We start from the raw sequence: 5,968 nt of genomic DNA, 5'->3' as shown, positions 1-5,968 counted from the left end.
GTATTCGTACTTGGCAGTAGAACAGCCGCTGCTGCCCGCTCTCACATCAGGTCCTTAGACGCCTTTTATGACACCTGCGAGCAGATGTGTTCATTCGGCAAAGGTCTTCAAAGGCGTCTAAAGGACGATACGAACGATATCTCTTGTCCGGGTGAGCGGTTAGTTCCAAAGGAATGCCGAAAAAGTTTGAGGGCTTACGGCATAGATGTCGCTAGCGTCGCTGCTTAAGTGACTAAGTAAGAAACACAAGCTGAGATATAAGGTGCATAGGGAAATTCGTGTCGGTACCGTTGACCATCAGTGGTGTAGCGGTATAGCACGCGGTACGGATTACCGAGGACCTGGGTTCGATTCCCAGTGATGGTCTTAATTTTTCTGTTTTTTCTGTGCATTTATATTTCAGTTGTATTTTCAATTCCGGTTTTACGGGATGACCGTAAAGTAAAAATTTGGAATTGAAATAAAAAATACAAAAATATTTCAAAAAACCCATCTTAATCTAAAGGACCTGATATGTGAGTGGGTAGCACTGGCTGTTCTATTGCCAAGTACGAACTCCGGACGCCATTACTGCGGTATGGAATGCAAGGGGAAATCACTACGCCTTTTTCACAAGAATTTTGCGCGCGATGGACTCACTCTCACTATGTTTCACGTTAGTTTTCATCATCATCATCATCCATCCATCCATCATTGGTCGATTGATGTGATAGAACGCACAAATAGTCAATCGATGAATTGGTGTGACAATATCCTAGTGGAGTAGAAGTAGGCCCTATATACAGTCTTGATTCTTATGTCTGAAGGGTAGTAGACCAACTTAATTCTTCAACATAATAGGAGCAAAGTGAATTGCTCTAATAATAAAGTATAATTAGCCCCATTAGAGACCTGCGGAGTGCGAAATCTCATTAACTACATAATTTTCAGTTAAGCTCCCAATGAGAGACTGAAATTCCGCTCTATTTATATCTCTAACTAAATTAAACTTGAATGATATAACCCGCGCATGTACTTATATATATTGCAAGTTAAATAAAAGCTTTTAAAAAAACGTGCTTGTTGTGCACTGTACGTGCCTAAATACTCAGCAAAACCAAAAACATTTAACTAAAACTCGACATCCTGTTTCTTGAACTTCTTTAATGAACCTTTAATAAACTTTGTAATAGCTACAGTTACAACTTCAAAATAAACTTTTACGCCGCAAAATTTGAGCACCATCACATTTGTAACTAATAAAACAACATTATTACCCAACTTTTTAAGACTACATCGATTCCCGACAGTCACATACGAAACAAATAACTCATAACATTACACCGAACCAACCAGTCCCTTAACTTTCCCTTTCCCTTCGAAAATCAGCCCTGTTCGTACTCCTTAGGGTTTACGGCTGGGTACGCTAGGGGTGAAAATACAGTGGTGATACTCAAATCTCTTTCTGCCCTCTCGAGGCCATAAAAAGGGAAACCGTCACTATTCTGTTGTTTTCTATGTCCTGATAAACAACAGGGTGTGAAGTAATGAAGAACAGGCTAATTGGGGACTTGTGACTTCATGTAATGTCGACGAATATACTAGTAACGAAAGTATGAAGCTCATTCGCTATTTGTTAACCCCGACGCAAAGAGAGGTAAGTTTGACGCCTACTTCTGTCTGTCTGTGGTATTGGAGCTCTCAAAAGGATGACCCGAGTGAAAGTGAGTTTTCATGTAGTGGTTTTTAAGCTATGTTTCATTAAAATTGATTCAACCATTTTTGAGACATTAAACTTTGAAAGCACAATGTCGGGGGTTTTCCACTTATCTAAGTTGGTTAATTTTGTTCTAAATAAGCTTAAGATCTATTTTGACCACACACTTTAAACCGTGTGACAAGCGTGTGACAAGCGTGTGACAGAAATAAGTGGTGAACATTTGTGATTTCGAGTGCCTTGGACAAGTATCACTTCGTCTAAAAAGCAGCTGGTCTAAGTAGCAAATGGTTAAAGAAACACCTTTTCCAAGCAGCAAGTGGTCTAAAAAGCAAATTGTCTTAACCTTTTCGTGTCGGAAACTTGAAAATATAGGTTATGTAAGGTTAGATTTGCATCAAGCCGCGAAGCGCCTCAGCCATGCGGAATAGGAGCTCCGCGCGTCGACTTGAGGACATAGAATTAACGATGATCGGAGACTGACTAGACATTCGGGGATCTTTTAGGCACTTTCAATTTAGATCAGTTACTTCTTAGACCAATTCAAAGTCAAAGTCAAAATATCTTTATTCAATTCAGACTATAAAAAGCACTTATGAATGTCTAATAAAAATCTAGCGCAAGAAACTCAACGAGGTATATATTTTTTAAACAGATTTACAATTTTTAACACAGTAGGTTCGCTATTTGAAGGGATCGCCAATGCGAATCGGAATTATTTGCAAACATCCCTGTCCATGATATAATCATTAAGTAACTTTATAATACGCCTTAGATATTAATGTCTTCTTGACAACCAGATCTGAATTTTTTAACCGTTTCATTTGGATTTTTTTTCGAGTTTTATTATAAAAACGTATGCGATTTCCCAGAAACGACTTTTTGGTTTTAGCTAGCAAAATTGCTACTTAGACCACCTGTCTTTTAGACAAAGTAATACTAACACGAGCATAAGGCAGCTGGTTATGCTCGGGTCACATTATTCCAGTATAACCGTTCCAGTAGCATGACACTGCTGTGCTCGATCGATCTTGTGTAACACGTTTGGATTGTGACCCCGCAATGTATCGCTACGGGCACGATTTTACTGGAATAATGTCACCGGACCTTTGTCAAATTTCTACGTCAACAAATTCCTCTTAAACCCCGGTATGACGTACGTAGAAACCCAAAACTCCCTCATTAAACAAAAACCTCATCCCCTACAATTTCCTAAGTGCATTAACGCCATTCAAAATGATCACATCATAATTTAAACTGCAAGACGGACACAACACTGCATTTTTGCACCGTATCGCAATCGAATAAGGTTCTAAACTTGTACGTAGTCGACTGTACCTCAGGGACGGTATAAATCCTCCCCTACGGTAAGGGCGGAACAGTCGTAATAAAAGTACTCTTACATTTATGATACATGAAACCCTTTTGGGAGTGCGACCTGGCATTTGTGATCCCTCTAGAGAAGGGGTAAGTTAGAAGTCTGAGTGAAGAACGCACTGCGCGGTTTGTACCTAGTGCCATCCACGAAGACACGTGATTTTGTCAAAATTAGCCATTAATGACATTGAAGAACCACGGCACGCGTCATCGTGAATGACTCTACCTATACGCGCGGTTTTGGCGTGCTGTCCCTCTTTGGAGAAGCGCTTGAGAAAGAGACGGTGTGCATAAGCCATGGTGTTACCCTCATAATGTGAACTGATAAGGAATGGAGTTCGTCTACCACAATCAACCTAGGGCTCTTCAAGGCTAGAGTGAATAGGCTGTTAACGAACCAGTGAGATACACATTTGGCCTCATCTGCACTTTACATCAGGTTAGATGGCTGATGTGCCAAAGGAAACTTTTCAAATTTATTTTCCTTCAAATTTCTTATATTTTTCTTGTGAAAATTTTCAGAAATTTCCAAGAACTTTCCCAACTTTTGAAAACTTTCTGCAACTTGCGCATCTGTAGGTGAGAAAAGGGTTAATCACGGTCAGTCAAAAAGTGCAAGTCAGCGGTTTAGCCACTGAATCGGAACGAGGCAGCGGAGTGGAGCTAGGAGGTAATGCGGAACGGAGTTGCTGACTGAGTGTCCATAGGCGCGAAGCTCGATAGCGGAGCGGAGGGAGAACGTTGCGGAGCTATTTTTCTATCCGCAAAGCTTTACTCCCGTCCGTGGTCTCCATTTAAGGACTCGTCTGATCCACCGTTCATCGGTCCTGCGACAGACGTAGCCAGCCCAACGCCACTTCAACGAACTAATTCTCTGAGCAACGTCGGTGACTCGTTCTTTGTCGGATAATTTAACCTTAAGTACAGTTTTGTAAACGTAGTGTAGGGCGTCCTGAGGCACGGTTGACGGACGACCTTAAGAAGGTCGCTGGCGGCGGATGGATGCTAGGGGCTGAAGACAGAGTTGTGGCGCGCCATGGAAGAGGCCTATGTCCAGCAATGGACTGCTGTAGGCTGATGATGATGATGAAAGCTTCCCTCCTTTCACTCGTTTCTCCGCCCCGCTTCCCCGTTCCTCTGCCTCGCTCCGTGTCCTCGCTCCGCTTCCGGTTTTGTATGATTTTTTAAACTAAATAGTTACCAACTCCCAGTCCACTACTGTACGAGTATGAGCAGAGATTTAACAAACCTATTGGTGAATTTTTATCTTGCTCCCCGCTCCGAAGCAGCTCCACTTTAGTGGGTAGGCAGCCTACTCTACGTCTTTAAATCATCATCATCATCAGCCGATATCTTTTTTTAAATACGCGACTCACCCTTAACCCTAAAGATCTCTACCCACTACACCGTATCATGCCATGACCGTATCAGGAACGTGTCAGGAACGATATGTCAAAGCCACACATCACACGCGACGGCGACGGTTGGTTATGACACGTGCTAGTGGGCATGGTCTCATACTTTTCGATACAAAGAATATATTTTTGCCCGGCACGTTGCTATTCAAATTCAAACCGTTCATTGTGGGCGGGTCGTAGGTTCAAACCCCGGCTCGCACCTCTGAGTTTTTCGAAATTCATGGGCGGAACATTTGAAATTTACCACGAGCTTTGGGGTAAAGGAAAACATTTTGAGGAAACCTGCACAAACCAGCGAAGCAATTGAATGGTGTGTGTGGGAACTTCACTTCACCCCGCACTGGGCCCGCGTAGGAACTATGGCCCAAGCTCTCTTGTTCTGAGAGGAGGCCTGGGCCCAGCAGTGAGACGTATAAAGGCTGGGATGGTGGTGGTGGTGGATTGTGTAAATAAGCCGCAATCTCTACACGTTTTTTTTAACTACCTGCTCTTTTTAAAAGACCATCATCACCAAGAAGAATGCGCTGCAAAAAAGTTAGCAGAAAATATTTTTTTTAATGAATTTAATTACAAATAAAATACATTTTTTTTATTCGACTGAATGGTCTCCTGATGGTAAGGGATCACTACCGCCCATAAACATCTGCAACACCATGGGTATTGCAGATGCGTTGCCAAGTGCCAATAATTTCACCAGCTGTCATACTCTCCACGCCGAAACAAACCAAGCAAGCACTGCTGCTTCACGGCAGGATTAGCGAGCAAGATGGTCGTAGCAATCCGGGCGGACCTTGCACAAGCAAACATACTAGTAAACTGTAACTGAATGTTTCGTCCTGTAATCCTCGTTTTGTAACAAGTAGTGATTCGTAATATAGTCAGTCTGATACTGGGATGTGTCCCTGGAGACAGCCACCTATGTAACTGTAACTGGCGTCACTGAAAATACTGAAAATCAGCGTCGCGAAATCATCTTCAGATCTTTTCGCGACACATAGCTGAATGGCGGCCATTTTGGCTGGTAGGAATAGACATGGATGTGTATATTTCAGTGTTTCTGTATGTGTATCTATTTTTATCAGCCAATAAACATTCTTATTCTTATTATACATATAAGATACAGTTTAAAATTAAATAAAAAAATACATGATAAAAAAATACGGTCATGGTATGACTATGATACGGTGTTCCTAATGGGTAGAGACCTTAAATATCTCGATGCTCATTTTTTAAATGTAAAAGCGATTAGATTCTAAACGTAGTAAGGACATAATTACCGCGTCATGTAAACCTCGTAATCCGGTGGTAATATTACCGCGGCTTAGCAGGCTTCACGCTGCCATTAATTAATATTTCAATATTAACTATAAGATATTAATATACAGATATACGATCTCAATATGAATTTTGAATATTTCAAGCGGTTGGGTAAAAACTAAACCTTTATCTTACTATCGTGTGTTTACTTGTCTGTCCG

This window comes from Choristoneura fumiferana, chromosome 22 (genome assembly GCF_025370935.1).
Source record: "Choristoneura fumiferana chromosome 22, NRCan_CFum_1, whole genome shotgun sequence".
In the NCBI taxonomy this organism is placed as follows: domain Eukaryota; kingdom Metazoa; phylum Arthropoda; class Insecta; order Lepidoptera; family Tortricidae; genus Choristoneura; species Choristoneura fumiferana.
Note: the sequence above shows the minus strand (reverse complement) of the source record.